This window comes from Rhinoderma darwinii (assembly GCF_050947455.1).
Source record: "Rhinoderma darwinii isolate aRhiDar2 chromosome 2 unlocalized genomic scaffold, aRhiDar2.hap1 SUPER_2_unloc_31, whole genome shotgun sequence".
NCBI lineage: Eukaryota > Metazoa > Chordata > Amphibia > Anura > Rhinodermatidae > Rhinoderma > Rhinoderma darwinii.
Window position 1 is genome coordinate 595,434 of NW_027461698.1, and position 20,357 is coordinate 615,790.

Genomic DNA, 20,357 nt, shown 5'->3' on the forward strand with positions numbered 1-20,357 from the left:
GGCATCCCCGAGAAGTAGAGGTCGCCATTCACTGTTCCAATTTTAAAACGAGCCGGTGGGAGTCTCGTATTTTGGGTGGAGGGGTCCTTTATCAAAGTCACTAAGTACTTCCACTTGACGGTCCACACACCGCACTCGTTCATAACTCTCCCCATAAGCTTGATGTTCTTGAAGTAGGCAGCTAAGAATGCTGCCACTTCCTGGTCCTTCACATATGGGGAATACATCTTAATCACCACGAGTTTGGTTACCTCAAAAGCATGCTCTATTACCTGGACTCCCAAAGACGTGAGTTGAACTTTTTCCCTCTCAGCTTTGTCCATAGCATCACGGAGGATACCTTCTCCAACAAAAGTTATGTCAAAAACTCCACGCCTTGGGTAATCCTGGATCGCCAAAATTTCATGCTTGCGGACCGCCAGCAACTTCTCGAGGATTTCGTATACGAGGAACTTGACACCTCGTGGACCGCCTCCACCCTCTGCCAAGATGACTCTAGCAGAGTTTCGCAGCCGGGCGTATACCGGCACCGCATCGGGTTCGCCTGCCATTAGCGTGGCCAGGTCGAACCGCGCAGCTTTCGCTGCGCCCCTTGACGTACAGAGACCAAGGGGCTGGGGGGATCGCAACTCGTTGCTCAGGACTAAGCCTCTCTCCCAAATAGCAGCACGGGGGTGAAGTCCAGGCGAACCTGGACGATCCCCCGAGGCCGAGAGAGAGGGTACCTGAGCACCTTCTGACTAAAAACCTCCTGTATAAATACACTTGGTCTTAGCCAAAAGGCCGAGAAGCGATAACCCGAACGGGCCGCGCGTTGACCGAGCCTGCCCAATACTGCTGTTCACCCCTTGCAGCGATTCAGCCTACTCCTAGGCAATTCCATGGGGCCCTGCAGGCTCACACACACTCACAGCTACTAAGCGGGAGGTGAATAAAGGCCGGAGAGGAAGCAAGACAGGATTTGCTTCTTTTGCTTGCACCACAATGCAGTGCTGAAAGAGGAGGAATCGACATAAAAACGCCTTCCTGGCAACGCCCAAATGCCCTCCTGCCGTGCAAACACTGGCAGCAGCAGCAGCAGCAGCAGCAGCAGTAAGTGCATGCCCACTGCCACCCCTTCTCCTTTCACACCTTGTATCAGCTTTAATCCAGTCCAGTGCTGCCTGCTGAGCAGCACTGACCAACACTGCCTGGGCCCAGGCTTTTATCTCTGAGGCCCCATTATGTCAGAAAGCTGGCTCTGGCTCCTGAGGTCTCCACTATGACACGTGCAAAGTTCCGTCTGAACTTTATATAAGACGGTGCGGCTCAGTCAGTCACTCAGTGTTGCCTGAGAGGGCAACACTGCAACAGCCGGCCCCCAGGCTGTCTTTTTTTTGCACAGCTAGTTGCCTCCAGGAGGCCACAAGAGGGAGACAAGGGACTGCAAAATGGAAAATAGGCATCCACCAACTTTACAGACAACTTGTTCTCCTTGCTCCTACAACCTCCATCCTTGCACAGTTTGTTATTCTTCCAGGTAACATAGTAACAAATCCAAATTGCTGCTCTCTTTGTAGGCAAGCAAGGGTTTGTTGCAACTGCAATTCTTACTTCTTCTTGAAATGTAGGGACCACAGTACATTCCATCACATCCATCTAGTGTACACAGGTAGGTCCATTGTGACGGGCGGGCGGGCGGGCTGGCTGCTTTAATGGCTGTTTGCTGTTCCCCTACTTCACTCCACTATTTGACTATGGTGCTGCATCAATCAGTGGCTGGCTCAGGTGCAGCTCTTTAACCTACCTAGGAGGGAGGGCGGAGAGAAGACAAGGAAGGTGAATGAGCTGTTCCAATGTGAAATGCCGGAAACACAGAAACACAGACGACACAAAACAAGAGGTGGCAATGTATTAATTAATTGCATTTAATAAATTAGCTCATTATCACACATGACTGTACAAATGCATTGTCCAACAGGTGTTGAAATAATGGGATTAAAAGGGGAGATCCCATCCGAAAGACAAAAACAATGGCAAACACAAAAAGCACTTTTGGAATCTGATTTTAGTAAACACATAAGGAAAGGGTGCACCGGTCCTGGAAATACTGCAATACCAGGTCAATGCGTGGAGTGGACAGAGCAAGCTCTATTTCCATCTCCCTGTTCTAAAAATCCATTTAATATATGGTCCCCAGATAGGGGTCGTATCAGATATTAAACTGATAAGAACAGATACTACACTTGATCTTAGCCAAAAGGCCGAGAAGCGATAACCCGAACGGGCCGCGCGTTGACCGAGCCTGCCCAATACTGCTGTTCACCCCTTGCAGCGATTCAGCCTACTCCTAGGCAATTCCATGGGGCCCTGCAGGCTCACACACACTCACAGCTACTAAGCGGGAGGTGAATAAAGGCCGGAGAGGAAGCAAGACAGGATTTGCTTCTTTTGCTTGCACCACAATGCAGTGCTGAAAGAGGAGGAATCGACATAAAAACGCTTTCCTGGCAACGCCCAAATGCCCTCCTGCCGTGCAAACACTGGCAGCAGCAGCAGCAGCAGCAGTAAGTGCATGCCCACTGCCACCCCTTCTCCTTTCACACCTTGTATCAGCTTTAATCCAGTCCAGTGCTGCCTGCTGAGCAGCACTGACCAACACTGCCTGGGCCCAGGCTTTTATCTCTGAGGCCCCATTATGATGTCAGAAAGCTGGCTCTGGCTCCTGAGGTCTCCACTATGACACGTGCAAAGTTCCGTCTGAACTTTATATAAGACGGTGCGGCTCAGTCAGTCACTCAGTGTTGCCTGAGAGGGCAACACTGCAACAGCCGGCCCCCAGGCTGTCTTTTTTTTGCACAGCTAGTTGCCTCCAGGAGGCCACAAGAGGGAGACAAGGGACTGCAAAATGGAAAATAGGCATCCACCAACTTTACAGACAACTTGTTCTCCTTGCTCCTACAACCTCCATCCTTGCACAGTTTGTTATTCTTCCAGGTAACATAGTAACAAATCCAAATTGCTGCTCTCTTTGTAGGCAAGCAAGGGTTTGTTGCAACTGCAATTCTTACTTCTTCTTGAAATGTAGGGACCACAGTACATTCCATCACATCCATCTAGTGTACACAGGTAGGTCCATTGTGACGGGCGGGCGGGCGGGCTGGCTGCTTTAATGGCTGTTTGCTGTTCCCCTACTTCACTCCACTATTTGACTATGGTGCTGCATCAATCAGTGGCTGGCTCAGGTGCAGCTCTTTAACCTACCTAGGAGGGAGGGCGGAGAGAAGACAAGGAAGGTGAATGAGCTGTTCCAATGTGAAATGCCGGAAACACAGAAACACAGACGACACAAAACAAGAGGTGGCAATGTATTAATTAATTGCATTTAATAAATTAGCTCATTATCACACATGACTGTACAAATGCATTGTCCAACAGGTGTTGAAATAATGGGATTAAAAGGGGAGATCCCATCCGAAAGACAAAAACAATGGCAAACACAAAAAGCACTTTTGGAATCTGATTTTAGTAAACACATAAGGAAAGGGTGCACCGGTCCTGGAAATACTGCAATACCAGGTCAATGCGTGGAGTGGACAGAGCAAGCTCTATTTCCATCTCCCTGTTCTAAAAATCCATTTAATATATGGTCCCCAGATAGGGGACGTATCAGATATTAAACTGATAAGAACAGATACTACACTTGATCTTAGCCAAAAGGCCGAGAAGCGATAACCCGAACGGGCCGCGCGTTGACCGAGCCTGCCCAATACTGCTGTTCACCCCTTGCAGCGATTCAGCCTACTCCTAGGCAATTCCATGGGGCCCTGCAGGCTCACACACACTCACAGCTACTAAGCGGGAGGTGAATAAAGGCCGGAGAGGAAGCAAGACAGGATTTGCTTCTTTTGCTTGCACCACAATGCAGTGCTGAAAGAGGAGGAATCGACATAAAAACGCCTTCCTGGCAACGCCCAAATGCCCTCCTGCCGTGCAAACACTGGCAGCAGCAGCAGCAGCAGCAGCAGCAGTAAGTGCATGCCCACTGCCACCCCTTCTCCTTTCACACCTTGTATCAGCTTTAATCCAGTCCAGTGCTGCCTGCTGAGCAGCACTGACCAACACTGCCTGGGCCCAGGCTTTTATCTCTGAGGCCCCATTATGATGTCAGAAAGCTGGCTCTGGCTCCTGAGGTCTCCACTATGACACGTGCAAAGTTCCGTCTGAACTTTATATAAGACGGTGCGGCTCAGTCAGTCACTCAGTGTTGCCTGAGAGGGCAACACTGCAACAGCCGGCCCCCAGGCTGTCTTTTTTTTGCACAGCTAGTTGCCTCCAGGAGGCCACAAGAGGGAGACAAGGGACTGCAAAATGGAAAATAGGCATCCACCAACTTTACAGACAACTTGTTCTCCTTGCTCCTACAACCTCCATCCTTGCACAGTTTGTTATTCTTCCAGGTAACATAGTAACAAATCCAAATTGCTGCTCTCTTTGTAGGCAAGCAAGGGTTTGTTGCAACTGCAATTCTTACTTCTTCTTGAAATGTAGGGACCACAGTACATTCCATCACATCCATCTAGTGTACACAGGTAGGTCCATTGTGACGGGCGGGCGGGCGGGCTGGCTGCTTTAATGGCTGTTTGCTGTTCCCCTACTTCACTCCACTATTTGACTATGGTGCTGCATCAATCAGTGGCTGGCTCAGGTGCAGCTCTTTAACCTACCTAGGAGGGAGGGCGGAGAGAAGACAAGGAAGGTGAATGAGCTGTTCCAATGTGAAATGCCGGAAACACAGAAACACAGACGACACAAAACAAGAGGTGGCAATGTATTAATTAATTGCATTTAATAAATTAGCTCATTATCACACATGACTGTACAAATGCATTGTCCAACAGGTGTTGAAATAATGGGATTAAAAGGGGAGATCCCATCCGAAAGACAAAAACAATGGCAAACACAAAAAGCACTTTTGGAATCTGATTTTAGTAAACACATAAGGAAAGGGTGCACCGGTCCTGGAAATACTGCAATACCAGGTCAATGCGTGGAGTGGACAGAGCAAGCTCTATTTCCATCTCCCTGTTCTAAAAATCCATTTAATATATGGTCCCCAGATAGGGGACGTATCAGATATTAAACTGATAAGAACAGATTTTTTTAAGTTGACTACCCCAACTTTGGGGGTAACCGTTTATTTAAAATTTTTCAGGTTTTACAATAAATTAACATTTTTCAACATTTTTACAGGGATTCACATTTAACACAATGGTTAAAAAATAAATACAAATTGTCAGATTAAAATCATACAATTTATAAAAGGGCACTTGGTGGCATCATATTATAGAATTCCATTCGCTAAAAAACCATTTTCTACTTAAAACAGGAGAGAATTTTTTGTCTAAAAGATAATATTTGTGCATTTCATAAAAACAAATTCCTAAAATATCATTCACAGATAAAATTTCATGTTTGAATAAAAGAATATTCCTGGCCGCCCACAGAGCTGCTTTAACGCAGTTAGTAATCTTCCATGCCATAATTTTCTGAGTCCTTGTTGGGCACTCCAGACATCCGTAAAATACGCCTTCACTTGTAATTCTTTTTATTCCGGTTATCTTCTTCATCAAGGGGAGGATTTTTGTCCATATTAGTTGTGAAAAATAACATTGCCAAAAGAGATGTAAGACTGTCTCGTCATCGCGGCATCCTCCCCTTGGACACGCAGCCGAGTTGGTCAGTCCCCTTCGATGCTGGAATGCCCGGCATGGAAGACACTCGTGGGCGCAGCTCCAGGCCAGATCCTTCTGTGAATTAAAAATGAATTTAGCATTAACCATGCTCCAGATAATTTTGCATTTGTTTTCATTAAAATTGCTAATGGGGGCTATTAAAACATTTTCTTTTATTTCCTTTAAAACATATTTACTATTTTTTACATCTTCTATTCTTTTGTCTTTTAGGTTAAAAAGGTTCACTATTTTTTCTAAAATCTTATACTGGTCTGGCAGGTTAAAAGCATATGGCGAGCTTAAAACCGTAGAGAACCATCCGTACCTCCTCATAAAATAGCCAGTGTTAAAACGGATAAAATAAGACCAGTAGTGTTCCTTAAAAACAGTATTAAGACACAGTGTAAAAAAATGGATTAAAAGAAATGCTTTTATATTTGGAAAATCTTTACCACCCATTAGCTTTGGTAACATCACTTTTTCTCTCCTGAGCTTCTCCATCCTAGAATTCCATAAAAATGTAAAACATGCCTTGGTAATCTTTTTTAATAAAATATCAGGGGGAGGGAAAACCATACTTAGATATAATAAAATTGGTAAAATCACCATTTTTGTGATTAAAATTTTTCCCTCCATTGTCAGTTTTCTAAGATTCCATAAACAAATTTTCTTATTAACTTTTTGTGCCACCAAGTCCCAACTGATAAAACCATTGTTTGACTCATTGAAGGAGACCCCTAAAATCTGTACAGACTCCGACACAGGGACTGGAATGTCCTGTAAAATCATATTGCCAATATTTAAAATATTACTTTTATTAAAATTGACTTTAAAACCGGAGGAGCAGCAAAATTGGTATATCTGTTGTAATGCTTTTTGCAGTGACGGGGCGTCCCTGCACAGGACCGCGACATCATCCATGTACCCCACTACTTTTGCCTCTAGTCCCCCCCCGCCCGGCAGGGGGACTCCACATATCTGCTTGTCATTCCTCAATCTGCAGAGTAGAGGCTCGATCGCACATATAAAAAGTAGTGGGGACAAGGGACACCCCTGCTTCACTCCGGAGTTTAAAAGGACATCCTGTGTCTTAAAACCCTTTACTAAAATCTTGCTCGTACAATTTTCATAAAAGGCCTTCAGAGACTGTAAAAAGCCTTCTGGTATACCCATCTTTTCTAAAACCTTAAAAAGATAAAAATGTGATACTCTATCAAAGGCTTTCTCGAAATCTATGGATAAAACCGCCAATCTGCCTTTTCTCTCCTTCGTATCACCAATAGCATCTTTTAAAAGGTTTAAATTGTCCCATATGCTCCTCCCAGGTATCCCACAGACTTGGTTGGAGTGGACGATTTTCTCTATAACAGCCTTTAGTCTATTCGCGCAAATCTTGGCCATTATTTTATAGTCTGCGTTTAGTAAGGTGATAGGCCTCCAGTTTTTAATATCTGTTTTGTCCCCCTTTTTATAAAGCAGGGACACCTCACCTTTCTTCCAGGACCCCGGGAGGGCTTTTGTTCTAAAAACTTGAGTAAAAAGGGAATAGAGATCCTCTTTTAAAACTCCATAAAATGTGACATAAAACTCTATGGGTATACCATCAGGGCCAGGGACTTTACCTGTTTTAAAACTCTTGATGGTATCTAAAATCTCCTGTTCCGTAATATCCTGTAATAAAAAATCTTTGGAGACAGGATTTAAAACAGCGTCAACCTCCTTCAATGAGTCGTTCATCAAATCAACATTAACAAGCTTTATATTAAAAAGATCCGCATAAAATCTGTGTACCTTTTTTAAAATATTGTCAGTGTTTGTATCTCCATCAACATTGTCTAACAGGGTATGCTTATCGTTAATTTTCTTAAAAAAGTACCTGGAGCAGGTCTCATTTTCCTCGAGGTGTTTCATTTTTGAGCGAAAGACAATTTCCTTACCTCTCTGCTCCAGGCACTGGGAGATCTCCTTCCTAATCTCCATAATCTCCTCCTCCACCTGCATACCCTGTTCTCTGAACTTGTATTGGGTCTGCAGCCGGGTATTCAAATTAGCAAAAAAATCCTGTTTTTCTTTTGCTTTTCTCCTTCCGATTTTTATGAAAAAGTCTCTTATTTTTATTTTAATTTTCTCCCACCATGAGACTATGGACATATTTGGATGTCTTACCCGTCTGCAGCCCTTATAAAAGGTAATAAAATCAGATAAAATTTGCGGATCATCTAAAAGGGAAACGTTCATTTTCCAGGCTTTTTTGACAGTATTTTTCCCAATATCATTTTTAACTTTAAAATACAATAATTTATGATCAGATAAAACATTGGGATTAAGATCACATTTAAAAGGCAGTACTTGATAAGAGCAGAATATAAAATCGATCCTGGAGCTACAGTTCACATTGCTCCAGGTGACGCCGGCCTCTGCAGATAAATTGCTGTTACATTTCTTAAAAACATCAGTAAGTTTAAAATCAGTAACTATATCTTTTAATAATGAGGAGGTTTTGTCATAATTCCTGCTTACTGAGTTAGAGAACCGGCGTTCCCCCTTTAAAATACAATTAAAATCACCCGCTAAAACAAGTGGCTCTGAATCGTTTAAAAAAAGGGGTAAAATCTCTAGCATTCTAGCTCTTTCATTCTTGTCCGAGGACCCATAAAAATTTAAAAACTGCCATCTAATACCGTCTATAAAAGCTTTGACCAATAAAATTCTACCTGGTAAAATTTCATTAAAACTGTCAATTAAAACGTTCCCTTTAAATAAAATGGCGACACCTGCGGCTCTGGAATCGTTAGACCCGGACCACACTGAAGGTCCGAGTCTCCAGTCTTCCTTATATTTGTTGTAGTTCGTGCGATGTGGGATACAGCATTCCTGTAGGAAAAAAACGGTGGCGGAAAAAATAGAAAGATAATCAAACAGGGCAGCTCTTCTCGTCTTGGAATGCACGCTCCTAACATTTAAGGAAATGCCACCTAACTCTGCCATGAGGAAAAGGGAAAAGAGACAGTCTTATGTAATCTTACCCGAGGTGGCCTCAGCAGTCCTCGGCGTTACCAGAGACCTCACTCGAACTCTCATCGCCCTCCGACTTCAAACCGACTGTATAACTTGAGGAGATTGGAGAGGAACTCATGTCAGACAGCTGACCCCCCGCCATACCTGAGGCACTGATCGAAAATGGGTCCCATATGGACTCCACGGGCAAGGTTTCTGGAGCATCTCGTATGGCAGCCTCCTCCCCTACGATAGGGGCAGGAAACGCACTCGCGGCCGTTTCAGGGACTTCTGTCACCTCAGAGGTGGCTATGCTTGTCTCCCCCAACTGGCGAGAAGGGGGGAGACCTTCAGCTGGTGCTTCCGGGGGCGCGTCAACTGGTTTCCCTGCTTTCGCTCTAGCAGGTACTCCCATCGGCACCCCCGCTGCCACCTCCGAGTACGCCCTACGCCTCTTAGACCTTGCTGCCGCTCCGCCCGGGTCCTCTGCCTCAGGTACAGGCTGACCCAGCACCTCCTGCGGCCCAGGCGGATCAGCTTCATCCGAACTACCCATCTCCTCCGTTTCCTGAGGGGGCTTTTTCGTCCGCTGATCACTGGCTCTTCTCTTAAACCGCCTTTGCTCCTTTGGGTCACCTGTTTGGGGGGGTCTGCTGGAGGTGTCCATGTCATCAGCCTCTTCACCTCTTGGTTCCTCTCCTTGTGCGGGGGCGATCTGGCCTGCTGGCTGCTCTGGACGCCTCGGCCGGACCTCGGGTTGTTCCGATCTGTGGGGACAAGTAGCATATAGATGACCAACTCGGCTGCAAAAACGACACCTTTTCCCCAGAGGGCAAGTTTTGGCCTCGTGCTCAGAGCTGCCACAGTTCCTACAGGTGCTTTCGCAGAACTCTTTGGTGTGACCGTACTTTTGACATTTTCTACAGAATGGAGGCATTCCTGTGTAAAAAAGATCTCCTGCCATATCACCTAATTTAAAGCGTGCTGGCGGCAACATTATCCCCCCTGCTGTATTGGCATCTCTATAACAAGTTACTAAAAATCTCCACTTTGACGTCCAAACTCCAACTTCGTTCATTATTTTGCCAATACATTTTACACTTTTGAAATAGGGGGATAAAAAGGACATCACATCTTTTAAATCAGCAAACGGGCAGTACATTTTTATCACAATCATCTTAGTGATGTCCAACACATGTTCGTAAAATTCAATACCGTCCAGTCTCGGATCGTTTTTTACCATGTATGCCGCCAGCAGATCTTGGAACACTCCATTCTGTACAAAAGTTATGTCGTATGTTCTTCTCCTAGGATAGTCTTGTACCGCCAATATCTCCCGCTTCTGAATGTTGAAAATGCCAACAAGCACGGTCTCCACCAAGAACTTCAGGCCGCAGGTCGTCGCCTTCTCTTCTGATACAATAACACGGATTGTATTCTTTATCCGGGCATACGCCGGTATCTCACCAGGACTTTCGTCCATGGTGAGGGGTTTTCACGGAAAGTTACGCCACCCGTTGGTGACGTAACGTCTACGCAGCTTTTCCCCTTTTCGGCCGAAGCCTACACGGGGGATATGTGGATCGCAACTCGTTGCTCAGGACTAAGCCTCTCTCCCAAATAGCAGCACGGGGGTGAAGTCCAGGCGAACCTGGACGATCCCCCGAGGCCGAGAGAGAGGGTACCTGAGCACCTCCTAACCAAGACCAGGCAGCACTGACTACAAGTAATCAGAACTACACTTGATCTCAGCCAGAAGGCCGAGAAGCGATAACCCGAACGGGCCGCGCGTTGACCGAGCCTGCCCAATACTGCTGTTCACCCCTTGCAGCGATTCAGCCTACTCCTAGGCAATTCCATGGGGCCCTGCAGGCTCACACACACTCACAGCTACGCGAGAGGTGAATAAAGGCCGGAGAGGAAGCAAGACAGGATTTGCTTCTTTTGCTTGCACCACAATGCAGTGCTGAAAGAGGAGGAATCGACATAAAAACGCCTTCCTGGCAACGCCCAAATGCCCTCCTGCCGTGCAAACACTGGCAGCAGCAGCAGCAGCAGCAGCAGCAGTAAGTGCATGCCCACTGCCACCCCTTCTCCTTTCACACCTTGTATCAGCTTTAATCCAGTCCAGTGCTGCCTGCTGAGCAGCACTGACCAACACTGCCTGGGCCCAGGCTTTTATCTCTGAGGCCCCATTATGATGTCAGAAAGCTGGCTCTGGCTCCTGAGGTCTCCACTATGACACGTGCAAAGTTCCGTCTGAACTTTATATAAGACGGTGCGGCTCAGTCAGTCACTCAGTGTTGCCTGAGAGGGCAACACTGCAACAGCCGGCCCCCAGGCTGTCTTTTTTTTGCACAGCTAGTTGCCTCCAGGAGGCCACAAGAGGGAGACAAGGGACTGCAAAATGGAAAATAGGCATCCACCAACTTTACAGACAACTTGTTCTCCTTGCTCCTACAACCTCCATCCTTGCACAGTTTGTTATTCTTCCAGGTAACATAGTAACAAATCCAAATTGCTGCTCTCTTTGTAGGCAAGCAAGGGTTTGTTGCAACTGCAGTTCTTACTTCTTCTTGAAATGTAGGGACCACAGTACATTCCATCACATCCATCTAGTGTACACAGGTAGGTCCATTGTGACGGACGGGCGGGCGGGTTGGCTGCTTTAATGGCTGTTTGCTGTTCCCCTACTCCACTCCACTATTTGACTATGGTGCTGCATCAATCAGTGGCTGGCTCAGGTGCAGCTCTTTAACCTACCTAGGAGGGAGGGCGGAGAGAAGACAAGGAAGGTGAATGAGCTGTTCCAATGTGAAATGCCGGAAACACAGAAACACAGACGACACAAAACAAGAGGTGGCAATGTATTAATTAATTGCATTTAATAAATTAGCTCATTATCACACATGACTGTACAAATGCATTGTCCAACAGGTGTTGAAATAATGGGATTAAAAGGGGAGATCCCATCCGAAAGACAAAAACAATGGCAAACACAAAAAGCACTTTTGGAATCTGATTTTAGTAAACACATAAGGAAAGGGTGCACCGGTCCTGGAAATACTGCAATACCAGGTCAATGCGTGGAGTGGACAGAGCAAGCTCTATTTCCATCTCCCTGTTCTAAAAATCCATTTAATATATGGTCCCCAGATAGGGGACGTATCAGATATTAAACTGATAAGAACAGATACTACACTTGATCTTAGCCAAAAGGCCGAGAAGCGATAACCCGAACGGGCCGCGCGTTGACCGAGCCTGCCCAATACTGCTGTTCACCCCTTGCAGCGATTCAGCCTACTCCTAGGCAATTCCATGGGGCCCTGCAGGCTCACACACACTCACAGCTACTAAGCGGGAGGTGAATAAAGGCCGGAGAGGAAGCAAGACAGGATTTGCTTCTTTTGCTTGCACCACAATGCAGTGCTGAAAGAGGAGGAATCGACATAAAAACGCCTTCCTGGCAACGCCCAAATGCCCTCCTGCCGTGCAAACACTGGCAGCAGCAGCAGCAGCAGCAGTAAGTGCATGCCCACTGCCACCCCTTCTCCTTTCACACCTTGTATCAGCTTTAATCCAGTCCAGTGCTGCCTGCTGAGCAGCACTGACCAACACTGCCTGGGCCCAGGCTTTTATCTCTGAGGCCCCATTATGATGTCAGAAAGCTGGCTCTGGCTCCTGAGGTCTCCACTATGACACGTGCAAAGTTCCGTCTGAACTTTATATAAGACGGTGCGGCTCAGTCAGTCACTCAGTGTTGCCTGAGAGGGCAACACTGCAACAGCCGGCCCCCAGGCTGTCTTTTTTTTGCACAGCTAGTTGCCTCCAGGAGGCCACAAGAGGGAGACAAGGGACTGCAAAATGGAAAATAGGCATTAACCAACTTTACAGACAACTTGTTCTCCTTGCTCCTACAACCTCCATCCTTGCACAGTTTGTTATTCTTCCAGGTAACATAGTAACAAATCCAAATTGCTGCTCTCTTTGTAGGCAAGCAAGGGTTTGTTGCAACTGCAATTCTTACTTCTTCTTGAAATGTAGGGACCACAGTACATTCCATCACATCCATCTAGTGTACACAGGTAGGTCCATTGTGACGGGCGGGCGGGCGGGCTGGCTGCTTTAATGGCTGTTTGCTGTTCCCCTACTCCACTCCACTATTTGACTATGGTGCTGCATCAATCAGTGGCTGGCTCAGGTGCAGCTCTTTAACCTACCTAGGAGGGAGGGCGGAGAGAAGACAAGGAAGGTGAATGAGCTGTTCCAATGTGAAATGCCGGAAACACAGAAACACAGACGACACAAAACAAGAGGTGGCAATGTATTAATTAATTGCATTTAATAAATTAGCTCATTATCACACATGACTGTACAAATGCATTGTCCAACAGGTGTTGAAATAATGGGATTAAAAGGGGAGATCCCATCCGAAAGACAAAAACAATGGCAAACACAAAAAGCACTTTTGGAATCTGATTTTAGTAAACACATAAGGAAAGGGTGCACCGGTCCTGGAAATACTGCAATACCAGGTCAATGCGTGGAGTGGACAGAGCAAGCTCTATTTCCATCTCCCTGTTCTAAAAATCCATTTAATATATGGTCCCCAGATAGGGGACGTATCAGATATTAAACTGATAAGAACAGATTTTTTTTTAAGTTGACTACCCCAACTTTGGGGGTAACCGTTTATTTAAAATTTTTCAGGTTTTACAATAAATTAACATTTTCCAACATTTTTACAGGGATTCACATTTTACAACAATGGTTAAAAAATAAATACAAATTGTCAGATTAAAATCATACAATTTATAAAAGGGCACTTGGTGGCATCATATTATAGAATTCCATTCGCTAAAAAACCATTTTCTACTTAAAACAGGAGAGAATTTTTTGTCTAAAAGATAATATTTGTGCATTTCATAAAAACAAATTCCTAAAATATCATTCACAGATAAAATTTCATGTTTGAATAAAAGAATATTCCTGGCCGCCCACAGAGCTGCTTTAACGCAGTTAGTAATCTTCCATGCCATAATTTTCTGAGTCCTTGTTGGGCACTCCAGACATCCGTAAAATACGCCTTCACTTGTAATTCTTTTTATTCCGGTTATCTTCTTCATCAAGGGGAGGATTTTTGTCCATATTAGTTGTGAAAAATAACATTGCCAAAAGAGATGTAAGACTGTCTCGTCATCGCGGCATCCTCCCCTTGGACACGCAGCCGAGTTGGTCAGTCCCCTTCGATGCTGGAATGCCCGGCATGGAAGACACTCGTGGGCGCAGCTCCAGGCCAGATCCTTCTGTGAATTAAAAATGAATTTAGCATTAACCATGCTCCAGATAATTTTGCATTTGTTTTCATTAAAATTGCTAATGGGGGCTATTAAAACATTTTCTTTTATTTCCTTTAAAACATATTTACTATTTTTTACATCTTCTATTCTTTTGTCTTTTAGGTTAAAAAGGTTCACTATTTTTTCTAAAATCTTATACTGGTCTGGCAGGTTAAAAGCATATGGCGAGCTTAAAACCGTAGAGAACCATCCGTACCTCCTCATAAAATAGCCAGTGTTAAAACGGATAAAATAAGACCAGTAGTGTTCCTTAAAAACAGTATTAAGACACAGTGTAAAAAAATGGATTAAAAGAAATGCTTTTATATTTGGAAAATCTTTACCACCCATTAGCTTTGGTAACATCACTTTTTCTCTCCTGAGCTTCTCCATCCTAGAATTCCATAAAAATGTAAAACATGCCTTGGTAATCATTTTTAATAAAATATCAGGGGGAGGGAAAACCATACTTAGATATAATAAAATTGGTAAAATCACCATTTTTGTGATTAAAATTTTTCCCTCCATTGTCAGTTTTCTAAGATTCCATAAACAAATTTTCTTATTAACTTTTTGTGCCACCAAGTCCCAACTGATAAAACCATTGTTTGACTCATTGAAGGAGACCCCTAAAATCTGTACAGACTCCGACACAGGGACTGGAATGTCCTGTAAAATCATATTGCCAATATTTAAAATATTACTTTTATTAAAATTGACTTTAAAACCGGAGGAGCAGCAAAATTGGTATATCTGTTGTAATGCTTTTTGCAGTGACGGGGCGTCCCTGCACAGGACCGCGACATCATCCATGTACCCCACCACTTTTGCCTCTAGTCCCCCCCCGCCCGGCAGGGGGACTCCACATATCTGCCTGTCATTCCTCAATCTGCAGAGTAGAGGCTCGATCGCACATATAAAAAGTAGTGGGGACAAGGGACACCCCTGCTTCACTCCGGAGTTTAAAAGGACATCCTGTGTCTTAAAACCCTTTACTAAAATCTTGCTCGTACAATTTTCATAAAAGGCCTTCAGAGACTGTAAAAAACCTTCTGGTATACCCATCTTTTCTAAAACCTTAAAAAGATAAAAATGTGATACTCTATCAAAGGCTTTCTCGAAATCTATGGATAAAACCGCCAATCTGCCTTTTCTCTCCTTCGTATCACCAATAGCATCTTTTAAAAGGTTTAAATTGTCCCATATGCTCCTCCCAGGTATCCCACAGACTTGGTTGGAGTGGACGATTTTCTCTATAACAGCCTTTAGTCTATTCGCGCAAATCTTGGCCATTATTTTATAGTCTGCGTTTAGTAAGGTGATAGGCCTCCAGTTTTTAATATCTGTTTTGTCCCCCTTTTTATAAAGCAGGGACACCTCACCTTTCTTCCAGGACCCCGGGAGGGCTTTTGTTCTAAAAACTTGAGTAAAAAGGGAATAGAGATCCTCTTTTAAAACTCCGTAAAATGTGACATAAAACTCTATGGGTATACCATCAGGGCCAGGGACTTTACCTGTTTTAAAACTCTTGATGGTATCTAAAATCTCCTGTTCCGTAATATCCTGTAATAAAAAATCTTTGGAGACAGGATTTAAAACAGCGTCAACCTCCTTCAATGAGTCGTTCATCAAATCAACATTAACAAGCTTTATATTAAAAAGATCCGCATAAAATCTGTGTACCTTTTTTAAAATATTGTCAGTGTTTGTATCTCCATCAACATTGTCTAACAGGGTATGCTTATCGTTAATTTTCTTAAAAAAGTACCTGGAGCAGGTCTCATTTTCCTCGAGGTGTTTCATTTTTGAGCGAAAGACAATTTCCTTACCTCTCTGCTCCAGGCACTGGGAGATCTCCTTCCTAATCTCCATAATCTCCTCCTCCACCTGCATACCCTGTTCTCTGAACTTGTATTGGGTCTGCAGCCGGGTATTCAAATTAGCAAAAAAATCCTGTTTTTCTTTTGCTTTTCTCCTTCCGATTTTTATGAAAAAGTCTCTTATTTTTATTTTTATTTTCTCCCACCATGAGACTATGGACATATTTGGATGTCTTACCCGTCTGCAGCCCTTATAAAAGGTAATAAAATCAGATAAAATTTGCGGATCATCTAAAAGGGAAACGTTCATTTTCCAGGCTTTTTTGACAGTATTTTTCCCAATATCATTTTTAACTTTAAAATACAATAATTTATGATCAGATAAAACATTGGGATTAAGATCACATTTAAAAGGCAGTACTTGATAAGAGCAGAATATAAAATCGATCCTGGAGCTACAGTTCACATTGCTCCAGGTGACGCCGGCCTCTGCAGATAAATTGCTGTTACATTTCTTAAAAACATCAGTAAGTTTAAAATCAGTAACTATATCTTTTAATAATGAGGAGGTTTTGTCATAATTCCTGCTTACTGAGTTAGAGAACCGGCGTTCCCCCTTTAAAATACAATTAAAATCACCCGCTAAAACAAGTGGCTCTGAATCGTTTAAAAAAAGGGGTAAAATCTCTAGCATTCTAGCTCTTTCATTCTTGTCCGAGGACCCATAAAAATTTAAAAACTGCCATCTAATACCGTCTATAAAAGCTTTGACCAATAAAATTCTACCTGGTAAAATTTCATTAAAACTGTCAATTAAAACGTTCCCTTTAAATAAAATGGCGACACCTGCGGCTCTGGAATCGTTAGACCCGGACCACACTGAAGGTCCGAGTCTCCAGTCTTCCTTATATTTGTTGTAGTTCGTGCGATGTGGGATACAGCATTCCTGTAGGAAAAAAACGGTGGCGGAAAAAATAGAAAGATAATCAAACAGGGCAGCTCTTCTCGTCTTGGAATGCACGCTCCTAACATTTAAGGAAATGCCACCTAACTCTGCCATGAGGAAAAGGGAAAAGAGACAGTCTTATGTAATCTTACCCGAGGTGGCCTCAGCAGTCCTCGGCGTTACCAGAGACCTCACTCGAACTCTCATCGCCCTCCGACTTCAAACCGACTGTATAACTTGAGGAGATTGGAGAGGAACTCATGTCAGACAGCTGACCCCCCGCCATACCTGAGGCACTGATCGAAAATGGGTCCCATATGGACTCCACGGGCAAGGTTTCTGGAGCATCTCGTATGGCAGCCTCCTCCCCTACGATAGGGGCAGGAAACGCACTCGCGGCCGTTTCAGGGACTTCTGTCACCTCAGAGGTGGCTATGCTTGTCTCCCCCAACTGGCGAGAAGGGGGGAGACCTTCAGCTGGTGCTTCCGGGGGCGCGTCAACTGGTTTCCCTGCTTTCGCTCTAGCAGGTACTCCCATCGGCACCCCCGCTGCCACCTCCGAGTACGCCCTACGCCTCTTAGACCTTGCTGCCGCTCCGCCCGGGTCCTCTGCCTCAGGTACAGGCTGACCCAGCACCTCCTGCGGCCCAGGCGGATCAGCTTCATCCGAACTACCCATCTCCTCCGTTTCCTGAGGGGGCTTTTTCGTCCGCTGATCACTGGCTCTTCTCTTAAACCGCCTTTGCTCCTTTGGGTCACCTGTTTGGGGGGGTCTGCTGGAGGTGTCCATGTCATCAGCCTCTTCACCTCTTGGTTCCTCTCCTTGTGCGGGGGCGATCTGGCCTGCTGGCTGCTCTGGACGCCTCGGCCGGACCTCGGGTTGTTCCGATCTGTGGGGACAAGTAGCATATAGATGACCAACTCGGCTGCAAAAACGACACCTTTTCCCCAGAGGGCAAGTTTTGGCCTCGTGCTCAGAGCTGCCACAGTTCCTACAGGTGCTTTCGCAGAACTCTTTGGTGTGACCGTACTTTTGACATTTTCTACAGAATGGAGGCATTCCTGTGTAAAAAAGATCTCCTGCCATATCACCTAATTTAAAGCGTGCTGGCGGCAACATTATCCCCCCTGCTGTATTGGCATCTCTATAACAAGTTACTAAAAATCTCCACTTTGACGTCCAAACTCCAACTTCGTTCATTATTTTGCCAATACATTTTACACTTTTGAAATAGGGGGATAAAAAGGACATCACATCTTTTAAATCAGCAAACGGGCAGTACATTTTTATCACAATCATCTTAGTGATGTCCAACACATGTTCGTAAAATTCAATACCGTCCAGTCTCGGATCGTTTTTTACCATGTATGCCGCCAGCAGATCTTGGAACACTCCATTCTGTACAAAAGTTATGTCGTATGTTCTTCTCCTAGGATAGTCTTGTACCGCCAATATCTCCCGCTTCTGAATGTTGAAAATGCCAACAAGCACGGTCTCCACCAAGAACTTCAGGCCGCAGGTCGTCGCCTTCTCTTCTGATACAATAACACGGATTGTATTCTTTATCCGGGCATACGCCGGTATCTCACCAGGACTTTCGTCCATGGTGAGGGGTTTTCAGGGAAAGTTACGCCACCCGTTGGTGACGTAACGTCTACGCAGCTTTCCCCTTTTCGGCCGAAGCCTACACGGGGGATATGTGGATCGCAACTCGTTGCTCAGGACTAAGCCTCTCTCCCAAATAGCAGCACGGGGGTGAAGTCCAGGCGAACCTGGACGATCCCCCGAGGCCGAGAGAGAGGGTACCTGAGCACCTCCCAACTAAGACCAGGCAGCACTGACTACAAGTAACCAGCACTACACTTGATCTCAGCCAGAAGGCCGAGAAGCGATAACCCGAACGGGCCGCGCGTTGACCGAGCCTGCCCAATACTGCTGTTCACCCCTTGCAGCGATTCAGCCTACTCCTAGGCAATTCCATGGGGCCCTGCAGGCTCACACACACTCACAGCTACGCGGGAGGTGAATAAAGGCCGGAGAGGAAGCAAGACAGGATTTGCTTCTTTTGCTTGCACCACAATGCAGTGCTGAAAGAGGAGGAATCGACATAAAAACGCCTTCCTGGCAACGCCCAAATGCCCTCTTGCCGTGCAAACACTGGCGGCAGCAGCAGCAGCAGCAGCAGCAGCAGCAGTAAGTGCATGCCCACTGCCACCCCTTCTCCTTTCACACCTTGTATTAGCTTTAATCCAGTCCAGTGCTGCCTGCTGAGCAGCACTGACCAACACTGCCTGGGCCCAGGCTTTTATCTCTGAGGCCCCATTATGATGTCAGAAAGCTGGCTCTGGCTCCTGAGGTCTCCACTATGACACGTGCAAAGTTCCGTCTGAACTTTATATAAGACGGTGCGGCTCAGTCAGTCACTCAGTGTTGCCTGAGAGGGCAACACTGCAACAGCCGGCCCCCAGGCTGTCTTTTTTTTGCACAGCTAGTTGCCTCCAGGAGGCCACAAGAGGGAGACAAGGGACTGCAAAATGGAAAATAGGCATCCACCAACTTTACAGACAACTTGTTCTCCTTGCTCCTACAACCTCCATCCTTGCACAGTTTGTTATTCTTCCAGGTAACATAGTAACAAATCCAAATTGCTGCTCTCTTTGTAGGCAAGCAAGGGTTTGTTGCAACTGCAATTCTTACTTCTTCTTGAAATGTAGGGACCACAGTACATTCCATCACATCCATCTAGTGTACACAGGTAGGTCCATTGTGACGGGCGGGCGGGCGGGCTGGCTGCTTTAATGGCTGTTTGCTGTTCCCCTGCTCCACTCCACTATTTGACTATGGTGCTGCATCAATCAGTGGCTGGCTCAGGTGCAGCTCTTTAACCTACCTAGGAGGGAGGGCGGAGAGAAGACAAGGAAGGTGAATGAGCTGTTCCAATGTGAAATGCCGGAAACACAGAAACACAGACGACACAAAACAAGAGGTGGCAATGTATTAATTAATTGCATTTAATAAATTAGCTCATTATCACACATGACTGTACAAATGCATTGTCCAACAGGTGTTGAAATAATGGGATTAAAAGGGGAGATCCCATCCGAAAGACAAAAACAATGGCAAACACAAAAAGCACTTTTGGAATCTGATTTTAGTAAACACATAAGGAAAGGGTGCACCGGTCCTGGAAATACTGCAATACCAGGTCAATGCGTGGAGTGGACAGAGCAAGCTCTATTTCCATCTCCCTGTTCTAAAAATCCATTTAATATATGGTCCCCAGATAGGGGACGTATCAGATATTAAACTGATAAGAACAGATACTACACTTGATCTTAGCCAAAAGGCCGAGAAGCGATAACCCGAACGGGCCGCGCGTTGACCGAGCCTGCCCAATACTGCTGTTCACCCCTTGCAGCGATTCAGCCTACTCCTAGGCAATTCCATGGGGCCCTGCAGGCTCACACACACTCACAGCTACTAAGCGGGAGGTGAATAAAGGCCGGAGAGGAAGCAAGACAGGATTTGCTTCTTTTGCTT

General features: G+C 45.3%; 5 non-coding genes and 1 pseudogene across 5 annotated transcripts; all 6 read right to left on the reverse strand.

Moving 5' to 3' along the window:
• Positions 1–2,064: 2,064 nt before the first annotated feature.
• Positions 2,065–2,255, reverse strand: LOC142677486 (U2 spliceosomal RNA). Its single transcript, XR_012852501.1, has one exon. It is a non-coding gene; the product is annotated as a U2 spliceosomal RNA (small nuclear RNA).
• Positions 2,256–3,521: 1,266 nt separating this feature from the next.
• On the reverse strand, positions 3,522–3,712 carry LOC142677207 (U2 spliceosomal RNA). Its single transcript, XR_012852249.1, has one exon. It is a non-coding gene; the product is annotated as a U2 spliceosomal RNA (small nuclear RNA).
• Positions 3,713–4,984: 1,272 nt separating this feature from the next.
• On the reverse strand, positions 4,985–5,172 carry LOC142677578 (U2 spliceosomal RNA). The gene has a single exon (XR_012852579.1). It is a non-coding gene; the product is annotated as a U2 spliceosomal RNA (small nuclear RNA).
• Positions 5,173–11,752: 6,580 nt separating this feature from the next.
• Positions 11,753–11,943, reverse strand: LOC142677208 (U2 spliceosomal RNA). Its single transcript, XR_012852250.1, has one exon. It is a non-coding gene; the product is annotated as a U2 spliceosomal RNA (small nuclear RNA).
• A 1,266-nt stretch (positions 11,944–13,209) lies between these two features.
• On the reverse strand, positions 13,210–13,378 carry LOC142677586 (U2 spliceosomal RNA; annotated as a pseudogene).
• Positions 13,379–19,985: 6,607 nt separating this feature from the next.
• On the reverse strand, positions 19,986–20,176 carry LOC142677209 (U2 spliceosomal RNA). Its single transcript, XR_012852251.1, has one exon. It is a non-coding gene; the product is annotated as a U2 spliceosomal RNA (small nuclear RNA).
• Between the last annotated feature and the right edge of the window lie 181 nt (positions 20,177–20,357).